Below are 20,633 nucleotides of genomic sequence, written 5' to 3'. Positions count from 1 at the left end.
ACGTGTATTATGTCGATCCAGTGCTGGAGATCGCTTGGTTCTCCTTCACTAAATCAATCCCCGACAATTCTTAAGGCCTTTAATGGCCGTGGGTTTCATCCGTTTGGCATTCTACGGGATTTGCCTATAGGGGTTGAGGGAAAAACCGTTAGTCTAGATGTGGAGGTGATTGATGCCCCTCTAGACTACAACCTTCTCTTGGGTCGAAGTTGGTCTTACGCTATGACAGCGGTCGTTTCATCGGTCTTCAGAGTAATAAAGTTTCCACATAATGGCAAGATCGTAACCATAGACCAGCTGGCTTACTTTTCATCCGACCCAGCCTCTTCAGAGAGTATCCAGCATGTCGGTAAAACGACTATCCCTTATAAGGATGTTGGAGTAGGATTAGTTAAAGATGTCGGTTTACTGGGAACTTTTCCTTTTCCTCCAATCAACGTCGTATCTTCATTTGCATCTATTCATATGATTACTTCAGACACCATTGTTTATGACGATCCTTGGATCGTTCCTTCTGAATCTGAGATAGACTCATTTGGCGATGCAATGCCTTTGAGTCCATATGAAATTGCCTATGAAGCCGTGCAGTCTTTTACCGACCCGAGTTCAACCAAAATCGACCAAATGAATGTGGTCCATGAGGAATCACTTTTCGCGTCAACCTCGGAGTTAATAGCGTTTCCCGAAGTTGTGTCATCTGACGAACAACTTTGTGAAGTCTTGTGCGTAGACGATTTACCATGGGAAGATCTCCATCATAGATCTTTGTTTTTACCTGAGGATGATCGTTTTGAAAACGATTTCTCATCAATCTTTACAGCTGAATATGTCAAAGAAGCTCAGAGTCCAATGAAACATCCTGATTCAGAGCTGAATTTGGGAAACATTTCTCGCACTATTCCCATTGACATTTCAGTCAAGCCCGGAATTGTTGAGCACATTCATATAGGTGCCTCGTGTTCAGATGACGAAATTCAGACATACAAGGCCCTATTTCAAGAATTTCGCGACGTGTTTGCCTGGTCCTATGAGGAAATGCCAGGAATTGATCCCGCAATTGTTGTCCATGAGATCAAGACTTACCCGAATGCTAAACCCGTTTGGCAACGTTTGCGTCAGATTCACCCACCAAAAACGGCTTTCATTTGTCCATGGGGGACATTTGCTTATTGCAAATTACCTTTTGGGCTTAAGAATGTCGGAGCCACTTTTCAAAGGGCGATGTCTTATGCGTTTCATGACATCAAACACATTGTGCAACCGTATCTCGATGATTTGCCCGCTCATTCATTACATCGAGCTGATCACCTTGTCCATTTACGAGCAATCTTCATGAGGTGTAGGCATTATCGGATTCGGTTGAACCCACACAAATGTGTCTTCTGTATAGAAGTGGGACGATTGCTGGGATTTGTAGTTTCAAAAGCCGGCATCCGCGTCGATCCCTCGAAGGTAGAAGCTATCATCAAATTGCCTCCTCCTTCGAGTCTTCGCCAACTCCAAAGTTTGCAGGGGAAAGCAAACTTTTTACGCCGATTCATTCCTAACTACGCCGAGATTACAAAGGGTTTTACCCGGTTGTTGAAACAGAACGCTCAATTCTCTTGGGATGAGATAGCTCAGAAATCTTTCGATGCGCTCAAGCACGCGTTAACCCATGCACCGTTGCTGCATCCTCCCAACTACAACCAGGATTACTTTTTGTACCTCGCCGCCGCTCATTCCACCATTGGAATGGTCTTAGTACAGGAAGACGAATTCGGAATGGAACATGTGATATATTACCTTAGTCGGACCTTAAATCCAACTGAGCTCAAGTATTCACATGTGGAGAAATTGGCATTGGCAGCCGTTCAAGCTGTCCAACGTTTTCGTCACTACATTCTACTCCGTAAAACTACAGTTATTTCGGATTGCAACCCTATGATCTACATTTTGACTAAATAATTGCTAGGGGGCAAGTACTCCAAATGGATTGTTATCCTGCAGGAGTTCGACTTGGAATTTGAAAAATCTAAGTCTAAGAAATCTTTAGTTTTTGCCGAGTTAATGTGTGATTTCCCGCGTGCTGACACGGAAACTGTGGCAGAGGAACCCATTGCGGATGAATCTTTATTTCTCATCAGCACTTTAGATCCGTGGTATGGGGATATAATTGTCTATCTCCAGACCCAATCCTTTCGGCCCAAAGTTTCAAAGTCGGAACGTCGGAAAATTCGATTCCAATCCCAACAGTACAAAATTATTGGAGATACTCTTTATCGCCGTGGGGCAGACTTGGTTTTCCGACGTTGCTTAACTCACGAAGAAGCTGAAAGGGTTTTGAATGACTGTCACTCTGGAGCGTGTGGCGGTCATATGTCTGGGTATGCCATAGCCCAAAAGATATTGCGCGTTGGCTATTTCTGGCCGTCCTTGTTTAAAGACTGTATTATTGCGGTTCGGAAATGCCACAACTGTCAAGTGTTTGATCGCAAGATGCGCGCACCACCTGCTCCTCTCCACCCTATAATTGCCGTTGGTCCTTTTGCCAAATGGGGTATCGATTTTATTACATGTAACCCTCACTCAGCCGGGGGGCATGCATATATCATCCTTGCGGTTGATTATTTTACTAAGTGGGCCGAGGCGATGCCTACATTCGAGGCAGACGGCAAGACAGCTGCAATTTTCGTATTCAATCACATTATTGCTAGGTTTTGTGTCCCACAAGCGATAATCACTGACCATGGGTGCCATTTTCGAAACGTTATGATGACAGAACTTACAGGCCAGCTTGGTTTGCGTCACGATAGCTCAACTCCTTATTATCCACAAGCGAACGGTCTGGTTGAGTCCATCAACAAAGTTTTAGTTATCATGATCCGACGAATCATTGGTATTCATCGGTCGAATTGGCACAACATGTTATTTTCCGCGCTTTGGGCGTACCGAACCTCAGTGAAAACATCAACAGGGTTCACTCCTTTCCAACTAGTTTATGGTTTGGAAGTTGTGCTGCCCATTGAATGCAAAATCCCGTCACTTCAAATGGCTATCGAATTACTTCCAGCTACTTCCGAAGAGGAGAAGCGTTTATTATACTTAGCTCATTTAGATGAGACTCGACGTGACGCTGCATTAGCAATCGAGACTCACGCAAAACGTATGAAAGCTCAGTATGATCGAAATGTGACCCCTCGAAATTTTTCGGAAGGAGACCTAGTGCTATTATATGATCAAGCTAACGATAAATTAGGTGCTGGAAAATTCGTTCCTATGTGGCATGGGCCCTACATTGTCAAGCGAAAGCTAGCAAAAGGGGCCTATGAGCTGGTAGATTTTGACGGGGACTCTTTGGGTAAACCCAGAAATGGACTTTACCTAAAGAGGTATTATGCTTAAATGATGGGTATGGAGATTTTAGTTAGGTTAGGTTTTTCTTTCTAGCTGGTGTGTTTGTTAGTATAGACAGTGTGCTTAGCTTAGAAAGTGTGTTTTTCGTCGTTATTCTGGCTTATCTTGGTTTTACTCTTGATATTGCAGATGTCGACGCCTCTCCAAACGTACATTGGATTCGCTGATGGTGCTTGTCGTAGTACACGGAATATCTCTTCCGCAGCTTGGGTTATCTATTCGCCCTCTGACGAGTTAGTTTCTATGCATGGGGTGAGCCTCGGTCAAACAACAAACAACATTGCAGAATACAGTGCAGTGATTGAGTTATTGTCTGAATCTATTTCGTTTGGGATTCGGAGTTTGATAGTGAGGTTAGATTCTGAAATCGTTGTATTACAGCTTAATAGAGTGTATGCCATTAGAAATCTAGTGTTATTAAGGTTATTTTTGAGAGTGCGTCTCTTGGAACGTGAATTTGATTACATTGAATATCAACATATTCCAAGGTCTTTAAATACATTAGCAGATGCAATTGCTTCTCGAATGTTAGACAGACATTTGCGATAATCATACATGTAAATTTAAAAACATTTCATCACACATGTTTAACAAGATAAGCCGGTAATAATGATATATATAGATAGGAGTGTGTCAAAAAATACATCTTCTTCGATCATAGGTTGAAAAACACCTTATGATCGGCAAAAATGATAAGTACAAAAAACCAAAATGTCACATGTGTCTACAAAGTGACCATCCAATCACTGGTGATGCTCTCTATACGACACCACTGCACGCGCCACCCTACACAAGAACCTCCTAAAAGGTCCTGGGACTGCAACTACATAGCGCTGAAGCCTGATAGGAATATCGTCTATAGTAGTCTCTGGTATATCTGCCGTAAGACGCTCTAGGTCTTGTTCCAACTCAGCTAAGGTCTCTGCGGCCGCGTCCTGTGGGGCCGGTGCTGGTGCAACTGGTTGTCTCCTCTCGAAAGGCCGGAGATTGGCTGGACGCCGTGGGCCTACATCTGCATTTTGAAAATTGTCACTGTCAGTTTTGAGACGATATAAAAACAAAAAAAATAGATAATTTAAAAACTTGTGAAAAATGAAGTACCTGTGTCATCCCACTGTTCTCTCGGTGGAAGAATCATGTCCGGATCTCCACGAAAATCAACTCCGGCATAAGGCAAATCATGTATCGAGAAGATCTGGTTCTCCAACCAGTGAAAATACTCCGATCTAAATCAGACAACCTCCGTGCCCTCGTCAGGATGACGGGCCATAACCGCAACCCATCGCGTCAACTTAGGCTCTCGGGGAGGCCCAACCTCAACAGTGAGCTGCTGTGGGATCAGCATCGGAACCCTCTCTAGGGAAAAACTCACAACTAAAGGCCCATAACCAAAAGTCTTCAGCTATCCGTTTTTGGTCCTAGTCAGTTGGCCAACACAGCATCGCACCAGTTGAAAATGGTGCCCCGATAGCAGTCAATCGCCATCCGCATCTGGGATCCAGTGGCAATGTGCAAAGCGGCAGCCCCGCAAAGTCTGGTAACTGTAAAGGCAATTACCATAAGTTTAGGTCGGGATATCTTTTTGATCTCTATCCCCTTCTCCTAGTTCTGATTATTGCACCACTCTAGTCGGAGACTAGCAATGGACTGGCCACCCGGCCTAGTCCCGGACAGAGTCAATTGTTCGCCCCTCTTGGGCAAACCAGTGAGAAAGTAAATATCTGAGGGCTCTATCTCGAGCTGGTGCCCTCCAATGTAAAAGCATTGATCCTGAACGTTCCACCTTTCAACCAGCCACTCTAGAAAGCGCACCTGGGCCCTCATGCCAGGTATGGCCCAGTATTTGTAAAGACTGCATGCCTTCAAAGCATCAATGGAAGGTTGGTGATTAATGGCGGCCAAATCAACATCTTCGTGTTCTCTCTCGCGCCAATCAAGCATGGTGGGCAATCTACACACCATAAAACATCTGTTAGAGTCCATAAAATTAAAATTTTTTGGTTCATTTTGGAGAAATGGGGGTTTGAAAATCCTCTCCGCGGTGTACGCAACCCGCCTTTAGAGACAGAGCGTGTGTACGCAGGCTCTCTTAAGGCAAGCTGTGTACGCCCGACATTTTCCCAACTGAGAAAATGTCGGCGTACGCAGGTCACCAATGGAGCACCTGCGTACCCCGAAAAGCAGACCTTGAAACCCCAAGGCCTCCAAAAAATGAAACTAAAGCTTAAAAACAAATTCTAAACAGATGGAAATGAAGAGGAGGATGTTGTAGAATACCTGATGAGACGGCGTTCGGTTTTGACGGTCGGATTCTCCGCAATGTCCACGGGAAGTTTCTTGCCAAAAGCCCTTTTTCTCTCCTCAACAGTAAAATGGTAAAAATGAAATGGTAAAAGCCCTTTTTATAGGTTTTTTGAGTAAATGAATGTTAAATTTGTTTATTTTCCACCGTGAAAAGGTATTTTTCAAAGTATTTTTATCTATCTTTAAACAGGTATGAGTAATGTGTTGGTTTTTGTGCAGGATAAAGGGTTTTAAGGGAAAATTGTCATTTTTCACAAACAAAAACATCAGAGTCATCTTTTAAGCCATTTTCTGACTCCTAAAACATGAAAAGATTGCCGAGCGTTTCTTTTACACTCGTTAAAACGGAATTAAAAGACGGTCCCCTTATAGCCCTTTTCTGACCGTAAAAACAGGAAAAGATTGCCGGATTTTTGTCGTTTCAAATTCGATACTGGAAATAAAACGACGTGTCCTTGATCGCTTTTTACTTTTCAGGTCAAAGACACTAATCATGAAAGTACTCCTTGGTCGCAAGATCAAGCGGTTCTCTCAAGTATTATTTTATACTTTTTCGGGCTTGGGAGACACAAATTTATGAAAAAGTTCAACCCTGGAGTCTTCTTAAGTTTTTTCAGACTCTCTAAAATTGAAAAACGCCGAGTTTCTCCTATACTGGACTCGTTAAAATTTCACAGTAAAGGACCTGTTCGATTACAAACAGGAACGGACCACTCCTTCTTAGGGTTCGAATCAAAACTAAGTTGGACTCATCCGAAGGATGAGCTTATAATCAAGCATATGTTATCCTCCTCAAGCTTGTTAAAAATAAAGAGGTACTTGCCAGAAATGGTGGGGGAAAAGAGAGAAAAATGAGCCTATTTGTTATCCTTTGTCTCAGAAGAAGCCTTATCACCACTCTTGAACATGACACTTTTCATTCACCTGGGTTGGGAAATCCTTTGCCTAACAGTTGATCAAACCACATTGAAAGTCTTCAGCCGGGTATTAACTTTGGGTCAAATGTCACCAAGCCATCTGTTGTGTCGTTATGTGTTCAAGAGATCACTGCAAATAAACCATTCATCTGCAAAATACCTGTCATCCATCTCGACCATCCCTGAGTCAGTCCTTACAGCTATGTTTCTTCAACTTGATCTATGATTTCGTGTTGTGGGCTTGCCTGCAACGGGTCGCTTTCTATCGACATCAGCACATTATCTAGAAAGATGACCTAGAAATCGTCAGTACCTTGAAATCTGCATGCATCAATGGCAGGTTTCTCGCCTTTGACGACGGTTTACATCATTGACTTTCGATCGAAGGATTCCGTGAAATGTTCGACATCAACTCATTCATTCACATCTCATGGATTGTACTGGGTACTTTGAGAACCATTGACATCACTGGTGGTCTCTCTCACACTTGTTAACAGTTTACATCATCGACTAGTAATCAAGTGGTTTCTACCATGTTCGACATCAACTCATTTATTCGCATGGATAGAATCGTACCTTTTCGGGAAGTAGAAATGAAGACCCTGGATCTAGTTTCCACTATCCAGGCTGCGAGGAGTTTTGTATTCATTATACAGTAGACTAATCATAAACAGATGGTTGCGTCCATACTGTGTCTACATGAGTCTATGATTATGATGTACTACGAAATCATTCCTGTATCAGAGCAGTAGTTAGTTTGTTAGTTAAAGTTTTTGATCTGAGTATGGGAATGCCTACCTCAGCGATGATATGATCTCATACATGTATTTTGTGTTGAATACTTGCAGGTTCCAACCGGGCTCTCCACAAGATAATCCTTGAAATGATAAAGTACTTCACCCTTCCTAGATGATATGAAACCCTAATCTACTACAGGCTTCGCACTTTAGGGGGCAATCTGTTACACTAAAATTTGTCACCATGACTATTTGCAATTAGTATGGCTCCATCAACTGTCATACTATCCTCCTTGGCAAGTCTCATACCTCTGCTCCTCATGTCAAACTCCAAGCAAGAGAGAAAGTCCTTAAAAAGTCAAATAACTCTGGTTACGCAGTTTCTCTTAGCCTTACCTGCGTGTACGCACCCCAAGTTCACAATACCTGCGTACGTGTACGCTCTGTCTGTAAAGGGGTGGGTGCATACTCCTGTAAAGGTCAAAAGGCGCAAGTTTCACTTCAAAAAAGTTACTTGTGGTCATTTCTAGAGCATTCTAGAAGTTTGTTTGACGTGTATTGAGCGCCTCCAGATGGTTCATGTATCCCTATGAAAGAGGAACTTATCCCATCAAGAGGGGAGCTATCCCATTCAAAGAGGGGCTTATCCCATTGATGGTGGACCTGATTAACTTCCTCTAAAGCACTATAAATACAGGCATTGGGCCAGAGAGAGAGGAGGTTGAAAGCTGAACATTCCTAAGGGTAGATGCTGCTGGAATTAGGACTCCCTTATAGAGCTTGAGAGGAGAGATTCCCATCCTTTCCTAGCCTTATTTGGAAGTGGGTGAGCTGATCAAAGTAAAGGAGAACTCTTGTTGGACCCTGGGAGGGACCTGCACAACACCAAGGCTCAGGTTGTAATGGTTTCTTTTGTTTCCACTTAATACAATTAAGCTCACTTTTCTCAACAGATTGTTATACATGATTTGTTTCATATACTCCTTGGTCTGTATGATGAATATGTTTTATTTTATAAGTTATTCAGGTGCTATGTAATCTTTTGCTTGTTAGTGAATGCAGGTTTCGAAGAGAAGGAGGAGCTCATCCGGATCGGCGAGGCTGGACTATTACAAAGCGTTGGACTAAAGGTATGTTAAAACACCTGATTACTTGTATTCTAAATGCATATTTAGAGAAAGGTAGTGTTTAAATTGTCTTGTTTGTCACTAGAAAGCCTTAGCTTCTAGGGAGGTCGACTTTGTCCGCAAAATTGACTCTTTCCGCATGACACAAGCAATTAAGGAATGCTCTCACAAGAAGCATTAGATGGTTCACATATCTATCTGAGAGGAAACAAATGAAGAAAGAGATCAAGCATGTGAAGAACACCATGATGACCAAGAATCACTATCTGGAAAAATGCCTTGAAGATATTTCACGAAAGAAGGCAGGGCAACCTTGATAATGGAAGAAAGGACCCTTGACACCTATGAAGGCCTTGGAGATATAAAAGGTGCAGATAACTGATTCTGCTCTACAAAGATGTCGCGATAAAGAACCCATCCAACAAAAGAAGTAATGTTGAAACAATATCAGGATAAAGTCATTATGGGCTACTAATTCAAAGCATGTAAACGAACAAGTACAACGAAGAATCAATGAGAAGAATATTCCGAAGCATGGACAAGATGACAAAGGAGTAGCCAAGATGACAAAAAAACCTGACGAATGACAAGAAAGCCACTTTCCTCGAAGGAAGCAAGATATGATAAAGCAAGAAGTAAAGTGATCAATGGATGGAGCCATACTTAGAAGAAGTCCAAACAAAGACTTCATGATATCAAAGAAAGGAAGGAGATCAAGTAGCCAAAGGACCCCTGAAGAATAAGTTGTTGATGAAGGAAAGAGTCCCTAGTTAAGAGGGAGATCTGACAAGTCCCTGATCAAGAGGGAGTTTTGTATCACCCCTGATTACAAAGGAGTGACAATTGTGTTTTCCATTTCATGGGTCATGCACTAGACTAGGACTAACAGCCGTAAGTATAGATGCAGGCCATGAATGGAAATGTAGACACAAGATAGACACAACATTCTTGTCTTCACTTTGGAAGAAACAATGGGATGATTAGGTAATCATCTAGCATTTGATGCTCTTTGAGGATGTGTAGGGCATCCAAGACAAGAGTAGGCAAGAGGACTAATATTCTTTGAGGGTTGGGAACCCAAGATAAGAATAGTCCTAGAAGGTCATACTCATAGAACACCCCAGTGGGTATGTACCTTGAGAAATAATGATGAAGGTGTCTATAAATCATTGGTCTCACCAGCATTGCAGCTCATGGTCTCGTAAAGAGATGGACCTGTTAGTCAAGGCCTTGAACTATGAAAATGTTGATGAATATGATGTTATAACAAATGGATTGCAAATCCAGTTTCTCTTATGTGAATTCTTCAAGATTGATAATAGCCAAACATGTTGTAATGTTGTATGAATACCTCCCTAATTAAGAGGGAGTGTTGAAAGAAAGGTAACTAGGTTCAGTCTTCATAAATGTATTTTTGATATTTTTACTTATTCAAGAAAGGAAATATTATTTTTTATAATATATTTCAATGAGTTTCTTGCTCATTGAAATAGGTATATCACTAGTTAAAGTGCTATAGGTGAGTCAAATAGTCAAAAGAGAAGGTTAAAGACCTTAAGGGCATGTTACACCTTGTATGAATATGTATTAAGGTCATAATAAGTACTCCAAGAAAATTCACAAACCTCCTACAAGAAACAACATCCTAAAAGGAAGAAATCTGAAGCATAAAAGTCAAGTCAACCTCAAGTCATCTAGTCGGCCTAAAAGAAGGAGAAACCTCCTATATATAAGAGTCATTTCACCCTCCAAGAAAAGGAATTCATCTCTAAAATCAACGCAAAAAGAACGAAGGAAAAAGGTGATGAAGTGACAATAAAGGGAGCCTCTAGTGCAGCAAAGAAGGGGAAGTCAAGACCGAAGTTTAGAAGATTGTTCGTAGGATCATATACAGCCATAAGTGCGAAGGAAGGAGGCCTCTATGTGGCCCTAAAAGCAGCAGAACTTCAATTCAAGTATTATCATTGTTTGGGCTAGAATTTAAGATCTACAAGGCCTCCCTCTAAAAGTGAAGGAGAGACCCTCACAGATAAAGGAAGAAAAGATAAAGCCGAGGAAGAAGAGGATTGTTTCTAGGGCTAGAAACAGTCACACGTGCAAAAAGAAGAGGACAAATCTGTAGCTGGTAAACAGTCCATGACACATCATTGTTTAGGTGAAAAATTCAAGCCTACAAGGACTCCCAAGCCTAGTAAAGGAGCCTATCTCTCTAACAAAGGTGGAAAGACCCTAATCCACTAAGGGTACCTTCCACACATAAGAAAACAAGGGCAGTAGAAGATTAGTACAAAGAAGGAGGACGAAGTGTTGAAGAACAAAGTGTAGAAAGGAGGATAAGACTTGACTTTTGCTTGGAGGATATTCTTGTCAGGGGTCTAGGGTTTGACATTGATCAATAGAAGCTTCAATAAGAGAAATTCACTAAAGGGTTTTCCTCTCAAGAGAACAGAGGTTTTGGCCCTGGAAAAGAGCCAATATCTTGTGTCCTTGTTTTATGTTTTGGTATCCTTTTGATGAAGTACACACATAAGCACTAATAAGAAAAAAAAGAAAAATAAGCTAACAAGAAAAGTAGAAAGACTCCACAAATTGTTATCAAGTAACAAAGAATCACACTACACTATCTTGCCCTAGATTTTTCAACAACTCCTCCATTCCGCAAAATGATGTTATTATTCATAACTCTAGTCTCAAATATGATATGGATTTTTGTTGTCCTATATCATCTACATGACATGACTCTTTGTATCACAACCCGCCCGATCAACTTGCTCCACCAACTAGTTTTTCACACTCTCTCAATTTTCGAGTTGTTGGTTCAAATTGCGATCAGATACAAGGAATTCATTTTACACATGTAAGGGGGCAGGGAGGTGAAGATGCTTTCAATATTTCTTCTCTTTCCCGAAATCCTCCATGTGAAGATGATGTCATTCCATTCTTGGATGATTTTCAATCTACTAATATCAGTAGTGAATCAAATGCAATCAATTCTTTCAATCAATTTGTAGCCTTGGGCAACAATCATTGTCATGATGATGACTTTATTGATTTATGTGACCATGAATGCACAAGTGCATCATCTGATCTTTCATTTTCTCAAAAATTACTTTTCATCTCACTATCCCTTGTGCTCTACTGTTGGCGATGAATCTACTTGTGACAGAGATACTCCATGCTCTTCACATCCTTCATCTGATGAGTTAATATCTCAATTGGAACAAGGTGGTGATATTATCCATGAAGCAAATGAAAATAATTAAATCATTGAGTACTCTTCCCACCCCTCATCATCTCTTCTCTTGCATGAACAAAACTCTTCAAATAAACTTTCTCACGATATTTCCCTAATTCATTCATCTTCAAATTTGTGATTAGAAGAATCTTTTGACTTGAGTATTCTAGTTGTTGAAGTTCAACAATCCGGTAAAATCAGTGATAGAGATGGTTTCCATTTAGTGAATAGTGGCCTTATTGAAACTAGCGGTAGCAGTTATCCTCAAACCATGCACGATCTTGTTCATGTTGAAAAGTGTGCAACAAGAAATGCTAAATTTAGAATGTGCTAAAAATAGACCTGCTAAAAATAACATGTCTAAAAATAGTAGTTTGGCCAGTGAGGTCATTGGCCACATTGGGTGAGAGGGGAAACTGCTAAAAATAGAAAGTTCTAAAAATAGCATTTCTGGGTCCCTTCCTATTTATAGCAGTCCTTAGTCTATCTATAGGAAGTAAAATTAATGTTGGTCTTAATAGCAGTTGGAAATATTAATTAATTAATTCAGTTGAGTTAATTAGTTAAGGAAATTCGAATTTGAAGTCTTTGTGAGCATGCACATGAGTTGTCCTACTGATTGAGGAATTTATCCTTAATTTCCTCCACTGATTGAGGGAATAAGTATGAGTTCTATAATGAGAGAATCAATTGACTTAGTTCTAACTAGTCAAGTCCAGTTAGATTACTTTAACAAGTTGTTAAAATAATAAAATATAGTTTGTTGATGCTTGCATGCATGTGACAACTATTATTTTAGATAACTGAGGATTCACTCATGGATAATTGTTGCACGTCAGTTCTGTCAGAGACCCAGTTGAGATCAGATGAGGGACAGTGTACTATCAGATGCTTGGATATTTCTAGTAAGTATTCCTTGCATGGAGAAGGATCTATTATAGGAGATTGGAGGACTTGTGGCCTATATATTGAGGCCTAGGTAGTCCATGATTTTCATCTTCTGATTGAAGTTCATCAGGATCTTTTGCTTACAGAGAGAGCAAGATAGTTATTGAGCTTATTCTTTTTGTATGTTGAAGAGGATTTCCACTTGATTGATAATACAATGTTGGGGTTTTATTCTGGTGCATTCCCCAGTGATATATTCTATGTTATGTGTGTTTGATTTCTCCATATTAGTTATTTGTGTTCTTATTGATGTTGCGCATGGTTGATTAAGCTTCCGCTAAATTGTTTGTAGAAGTATATCAAGTGTTTTGCTTTAGTACATTGCATTACTAGATGATCTACAGGTGGGAAATTTCTACATGGTATTAGAGCTAGCTGATTTGTAGAAAAAGTTCTACATGGTATCAGAGCTAGCTGATTTGTAGAAAAAATTATACGAAATTCTACATGGTATCAGAGCACAAGTGATCAAGGAGAGAACAGTATATTGAGAGGAGATTTCAAAGTTTTGAGTTTTGGGCCGAGAATTTGTAGAGCATATCTGAAAATTTCTGCACAAAATTTTTAGAAACAAATAGCAGATTTGGATTCCTTGCGGAAAAATACCCAAAATCAAAAAAAAAAAAAAAAATCAGCTGAATCGGAGTTCGGATGAGGGAGATATTGCTGATTTAAAATCAGATCTTTTTGCAGGAAATTTCGTGACAGTGGGAAAGTGGAAATAGATTGGTGTGCTAGCCAAGAACCTGTACGCACTTGAGGTACAAGATGCATGCAAAGCCTTGAGGAGCAAGGAAAAGGTTAGATACTTGGTGGTTGAGAGGGAGAGTAAATTACCTCTCAACATGCAGAGCCAGAAGAAGTCTCAGACAATTGTGGAGGAGCCACGATTGGTGCAACGGCTTCAGGAGGTTGTGGAACAGCCACAACAGGGGAAGTTGAGTGGAGATCGAGTAGAGACATCTACTCATGCAGATACCTCCAGTAGGGGGAAACTTCGAGCCAGGTGGGCAGAGGGATCGCATACAGCCAGACCTCCAGGTACGAGGTGGGGTGATCTGGATTGATCGTCCTAAGGAGGAGGGGCGGGATCCTTGAGGTACCCAACCTCTTGGATGAGACCTTGCTACGGAAGCTCCGATGTGGAGTAGCAGGAACTGACTGATTGGGTAGAGACAAATGCGGATGGAGCGGCAGAGAGAGTGATAGTGCAGGGAATCCCAGGACAGCGCATAGCTAGCAGGCTGCAGCAATGCGAGAGGCACAAGTGTTTTGCACAGTGCTAGGTGGCATAGAGAGGTGTGCGATGGTGCGAGATGCATGGAGATGTTGCAATAGCACAGATTTCAGAGAGGAAGCACTTGTTAGCAGTAGGTAGAGCTTCAGCATCAGAGTATGTTCCTAGCCCAACAGAGTGGTCAGTTGGGAGTGTTTTTGTTCCAAGTGTTGTTGGAGCAAGTGGATTGGGTAGATATGTTGCATGCAGAACATTCCAGAGTTACAGGATCGGGTTCGAGAGGAAGCCTTTCTTGTTGAGAGGGAGTGTTAAAAAGTGTGCAACAAGAAATGCTAAATTTAGAATGCGCTAAAATAAACCTGCTAAAAATAACATGTCTAAAAATAGCAGTTTGGCCAGTGAGGTCATTAGCCACATTGGGTGAGAGGTGAAACTGCTAAAAATAGAAAGCTAAAAATAACATTTCTGGGTCCCTTCCTATTTATAGAAATACCTAGTCTATCTATAGGAAGTAAAATTAATTTTGGTCTTAACAGCAGTTGGAAATATAATTAATTAATTCTGTTGAGTTAATTAGTTAAGGAAATTCGAATTTGAAGTCTTTGTGAGCATGCACATGAGTTGTCCCACTGATTGAGGAATATATCCTTAATTTCCTCCACTAATTGATGGAATAAGTATGAGTTCTATAATGAGAGGATCAATTGACTTAGTTCTAACTAGTCAAGTCCAGTTAGATTATTTTAACAAGTTGTTAAAATAATAAAATATAGTTTGTTGATGCTTTCATGCATGTGACAACTATTATTTTAGATAACTGAGGATTCGCTCATGGATAACTGTTGCATGTCAGTTCTGTTAGAGACCCAGTTGAGATCAGATGAGGGACAGTGTACTATCATATGCTTGGATATTTCTAGTAAGTATTCCTTGCATGGAGAAGGATCTATTATAGGAGATTGGAGGGCTTGTGGCCTATATATTGAGGCCTAGGTATTCCATGATTTTCATCTTCTGATTGAAGATCATCAAGATCTCTTGATTACAGAGAGAGCAAGATAGCTATTGAGTTGATTCTTTGTGTATGTTGAAGAGGATTTCCGCTTGATTGATAATACAGTGTTGGGGTTTTATGTTGGTGCTTTCCCTAGTGATATATTCAGTGTTATATGTGTTTGATTTCTCCATATTAGTTATATGTGTTCTTATTGATGTTGCTCAAGGTTGATTAAGCTTCCGCTAAATTGTTTGTAGAATTCAATCAAGTGTTTTTTTTAGTACATTGCATTACCAGGTGATCTACAGGTGGGAAATTTCTACATGGTATTAAAGCTAGCTCATTTGTAGAAAAAGTTCTACATGGTATTAGAGCTAGCTGATTTGTAGAAAAAATTCTACGAAATTCTACAGTTCAATCCTCAAAATGCAATTTATAATCCTGGAAAGTTTCGAGACCTGCCAGAGAGTCGAGGCAATTCAACTTTCGTTAATGGTTATTTCAGAATCTCACGAATCTGGTAAGCCCTCCCCGAAATAAGTCAAATTTGCTTTCTCTCGCCCAATCCTTCTCTTTTCATGGTTTCACTCGATGTAAATCTCTTTCTAAAAGATGTTTGGTATTTCGGATGTAACCTTTTGAACTTTCAAGATTTGGTTTCTGATCGAATTAAATAATCTTCTTTAGTTCATTCATCTTCATGCAAATTTATCGCATCAAACTCGGGTTTGGAATCTGTATCTCTCATAGAGTCATGGAATTGTGAATATGATCATTTCAAATACTACCTTTGGCCAAAGGAATCTTTCCTATCAGATTCATTTCTTAGTAATAAGCTATTGGTTTTCCTTGTGAATGTTATATTGCAAATATTTACCTTCATTACACCTGAAATTCTCTTGAGTGATAATGAATGCACTAGTTATCGCGTGAATCAAATCCTTTTCCGCTCACTATGTCCTTAATGCTCTCATGTGTTTTTTGTGCTAGCATCTGTTTTAAATTCCTTTGATGATTATGATGTTTGTACAATTCATCACCAATTCAATGAAAATGATTTTTCACATTCACCTTGCGAGGAAGTTGGTTCTATTATTCAGAGCATCCGCAGAGTTGTTCAAATTGATTTATCTTTGTTAATTACAAACTGGGAATCTGATGCTTTAACCAACCCATATGATCATGATTATGTCCCTAATGACTGTCAATCAACTTACTATTTTCCCATGAGCACATCCAATGATAGTTGTTATACATCCTTTGATATTTATGATACTAGTTGAGCAGTTGAGATACTTCAACCTTCATTTTTTGTTATGTCAGGTCCTCACTTTCTTGACATGATTGTTGGATATGATCAGATCTACTTTCCCTCACAAGATTCTCATCGTAATCCCATGCCTCTAGTTGAAAATTCATCTTTTCAAAGTTTCGGGGTTTTCAAGAGGATTATCATGAACTTTACCATCCAATAATTGAATGGTTGGAATAATATTACCTGGAAAGCTCCGTTGTAAATAACAAGTTTCGATATTTCCTCGCGCTTGCTAAGGATTTCGGTGCAAATGGAGACACATTCAAGGGAAGCATCAGAGGTTTTTTGAATGATGGTTCTCATAAAAAAGGTAAGGATATAAACTGGTTAGAAGTGGTGGTTATGTCCTATCTTTCTCATGACATACAATACCTTCAATTTTTGTGCAAGCTATTCAAGTTCTTATCTTTTCTATTTCACATTGTTTTATATTTCTTGTAATTGATCACATCTTGGTGATTACAGGTCTGAAACAATTATAGTGGCTACATTGGAAATTCCATTATACATGAACCTGGCCTTATAGCTGGTTAGGTTAGGAATAGGTATACTCACATTTTTGTTTACCTGCACATCCATCCTCCACCCGTTTCTTGTAGGTTGTCTTGTGTTTTCTTGTTTTGGTTTCACATCATGTTTTGATTTAGCCATTTTATTTCTTGTCTTCTAGTTTTGTTTCCTTATTGTGTATTGCCTTTCCTTTAATTTTGTGAGACCGTGCATGGAGATGATTTGTTGGCTCAAAGGGAATGTGGCAAAATCGAAAATGACTTTGTAACACTGCAACATTTGGATAACTCTCTGTCCTTCTTCCTTGTCTTGTTACATTTGTTTTGTCAATGATGTTCTGACAGAAAATACGATCCTTGCATTAAGAATTCCTTATGTTGAACCATGACTCAAGGCTCAAGAACAAACTCAAGGCTCAAGCCTCATCCCTGAGCTCTAAAACTGCACAATTATGTAATCACACAGCCTCTTTTGTCCTCCATAATTGTGCAATAGGTTGATCCAGTGCCCATCCTCTCAACTTGTCACACTTAGCTCCCGGATTGCGCAATTTCCTTCCTCAATCCAACCTGAATTGTGCATTATGCAATCTCAAGGCTCAAGCTTTACCCCTGATTGCCTGAGTTGCACAATTGTGCAGTTACTAAACCTCTTTCCCAACCTTTGACCTAGTTTCAGCTTAGTCAATGGATCAATATGTACCATCTTAGACTAGGGTTTTATAGGACTGATATCATCTTTCCATGAGTGGATTGCAGATGTAGGTACTTTATCATGTTATGGAAAGATGATGAAGAATGAGATGGAGGAGGAGGACATTCTAGAAGACACATATGGAATTGAAAAGATAAGATGATCATTAGGCGAGAAGACTAAGGAACACTGGACTATAACAAAAGATGAGGATCAAGAACACTTAAAATACTCCTCATATTCAAGTCATAAGGAGGAGGAAGAAGAAGAACATGTACTAACTTTTCAAGAAGACACAAAGAAAGAAGCAGCAAGAAGGACAACTTCACACTGTCACATCATCATGTAGTTTGTGTCATCAATGTCATGTCATGTCCTATCACAAGTCATCATATGCCACATCATTATTGTGGATTATGTAACTACCTATTCAAAATATATTGTAAAGTGGAAGTCCAAAGGACACATTTAGAATCTGAAGAGTCATGTAAAGTCGAAAATTCATAGGAAGTCAAACAATCATGAGGGTAGTCAAAGAGTCATAAGGAAGGTGAAGCATCACCTATTGGTTATATATACACCCTCATTGTATGAGCAAAGGACTTTCACCTTGGCTCCTACCGCAAGGCATTAAAGAGATAAGCTAGTTCTTTTGAGGAGCAAAGAGTGGCTCCAATGCTCCATTATTGAAGCTAGTGATGTTCATTGTATACATGTGTCTTGGAACTTTTACTTAATAACAAAAGCCTTCATGACCAACACGTTCTTCATGCATGGATTATTAATATTTGTGAGACTATTATGTAGATGTTTGTATTTCATGTTTTCTTTCATCTGTGCTAAAGTAGTTGAACTATTTCGGTTATTTTAGTACTTATCATATTGAGAATGTGTTGTAATGGTTGTTATTTTTGTCCCATCCTCGTGGACTATTCTGCATAATATTAGACATATCTTTCTCATTTTCTTTTTGAAGGCACACACGCGTTCCTCTCTCTTGCTGACATTTAGAGCCAAGGCAAATCTATAATAATACATCGCAACCGAGTCAATACTCTGTATAGGGCTCCTATTCCAAATGGTGTGAGGTCTAATTGGGAGTTCACATCGGGGAGACCCCTTGGTTGACGAATTTCCAATACCATCAACAACGGCCCTAGAAGGAGGGTTAGATGGCAAGTTGTGCCTGTTGAGTATGTTTTTAACCACTTATCTCAAATGGATCATCCCCAAATCTTACTCCCTAGGTGTTTCTCTATTATCTGTTTATCAATTTTCAATCTCCGATGGGCCTCTCTATCACTTGTCTCAGATAAAGTTTGATGGTGAGGATGGAACATCCATAACTGTGCATATTTATGATTTTCTTAAATTTTGTGAATCTTACGAAATCGATGATGAAGGGTTTGCTTGTGTGATTTTCTTCCTTAACCTTGAAGGTCATGTTAATCAATGGTGCCATACCTTACCACCCCCCTCCATCCATTATTTCCATCATTTCCTCAAGGATCTTTATCAAGCCCTTGATAGGCATGATTACTGAAATGTTCATAAAAGAATCAATCAATTCAGAATGAAGCCTGATGAACGAATTGAGGATTTGTCTAATCGATTCCTTCACCTTTGTTATGAATTTCCTGAAGAAGATGTCCAAATCTAATGAGGGTGTCTCCCTGCAATGATAATAAAGTTGGGAAATCTGCAAATCAAATTCCTAATCCATATTCTCGTTCTTCTTATGCTTGTCATGCCATAGATTGAATGGAGGAAATCCCAGAATGGCTCATAAATCCCACGATGAAGACTAACTCCTCCATTCCGCAAGATGATGTTATTATTCATAACTACATTCTCGAGTCTTATCTAGATTTATGTTATCCTATATCATCTACATGTCATGACTCTTTGTACTGTGACCCCCCCGATCAACCTGCTCCACAAGCTAGTTTTCAACAGTATTTCAATTTTCGAGGAGTTGGTTCAAATTGTGATCATATACAAGGAAGACACATTACACAGGTAGGGGAACAGGAAGGTGAAGATGCTTTCAATATTTCTTCTATTTTCCAAAATCCTCCATGTGAAGATGATGTGCTTCCATTCATGGATGATTTTCAACATGCTAACCTCGGTAGTGAATCAAATGCAATCAATTCTTTCAATCAATCCATAGCCTTGGGACACAATAATTGCGATGATGATGATTTTGTTGATGTATGCGATCATGAATGCCCAGGTGCATCATCCGATCTTTCATTTTCACATGAAATTGTTACTTTAGATACAATATCTGATTCAGTCAAAGAAGATGTGCTTATCAAAACTTCATTTTCATATCACTATCCCTTGTGCTCTTCAAGTCCTTCATCTTATGAGTTAATCTCTCAATTGGTACAAGGTTGTGAGATTATCCATGATGCAAATGAAAACAATCAAATCATTGAGGACTCTTCCCATCCCCCATCATCTCTTCTCTTACAAGAAGACAACTTTTAAAATCAGCTTGTTCACAAAATTTTCCTGATTCGTTCATCTTCGATTTTGCAATCAGAAGAATCTTTTGACTTGAGCAATCTGGTAGTTGAAGTTAAAAAATCTAGTAAAATCAGTGACAGAGATGACTTCCATCCACTAAGAAGTGGCCTTATTGAAACTAGTGGTAGCATTTATCCTAAAACCATGCACAATCTGGTTCAATGTTCAAAATTCAATTTTACAATCCTGGAAGGTTCTGTGACCTGCCAGATAGTCGAGGCGCTTCAACTTCCATTTACGATTATGTTAGGATCTCACGACTCTGGTAAGCCCCACCGAACTAAGTCAGATTTGGTTTGTCTCGCACAATCCTTCTCTTTGCATGGTTTTGTTGATGTAAATCTCTTTCTGAAAGATCTTTGGTATTTCAGATGTAATATTTCGAACTTTCAAAGATTTGGTTTCTGATCGGATTCAAGAATCTTCTTCGGTTGATTCATCTCCATGCAAATTTATCACATCAAACTCGAGTTTGGAATGTGTATCTCTCATAGAGTCATGGAATTGCGAATATGATCATTTCAAAGACTATCTTTGGCTGAAGGAATCTTGCCTATCATATTCATTTCTTAGTAATAAGCTCCTAGTTTTCCTTGCAAATGCTGTATTGCAAATCTTTCCCTTCATCGCATCTGAAATCCTCTTGAAGGATAATGAATGGATGAGTTGTCATGCAAATCAA

Source organism: Pinus tabuliformis, chromosome 2_1 (assembly GCF_031772625.1).
Source record: "Pinus tabuliformis cultivar Carrire ecotype Pingquan chromosome 2_1, CPIR1, whole genome shotgun sequence".
Classification (NCBI taxonomy): Eukaryota; Viridiplantae; Streptophyta; class Pinopsida; order Pinales; family Pinaceae; genus Pinus; species Pinus tabuliformis.
Note: the sequence above shows the minus strand (reverse complement) of the source record.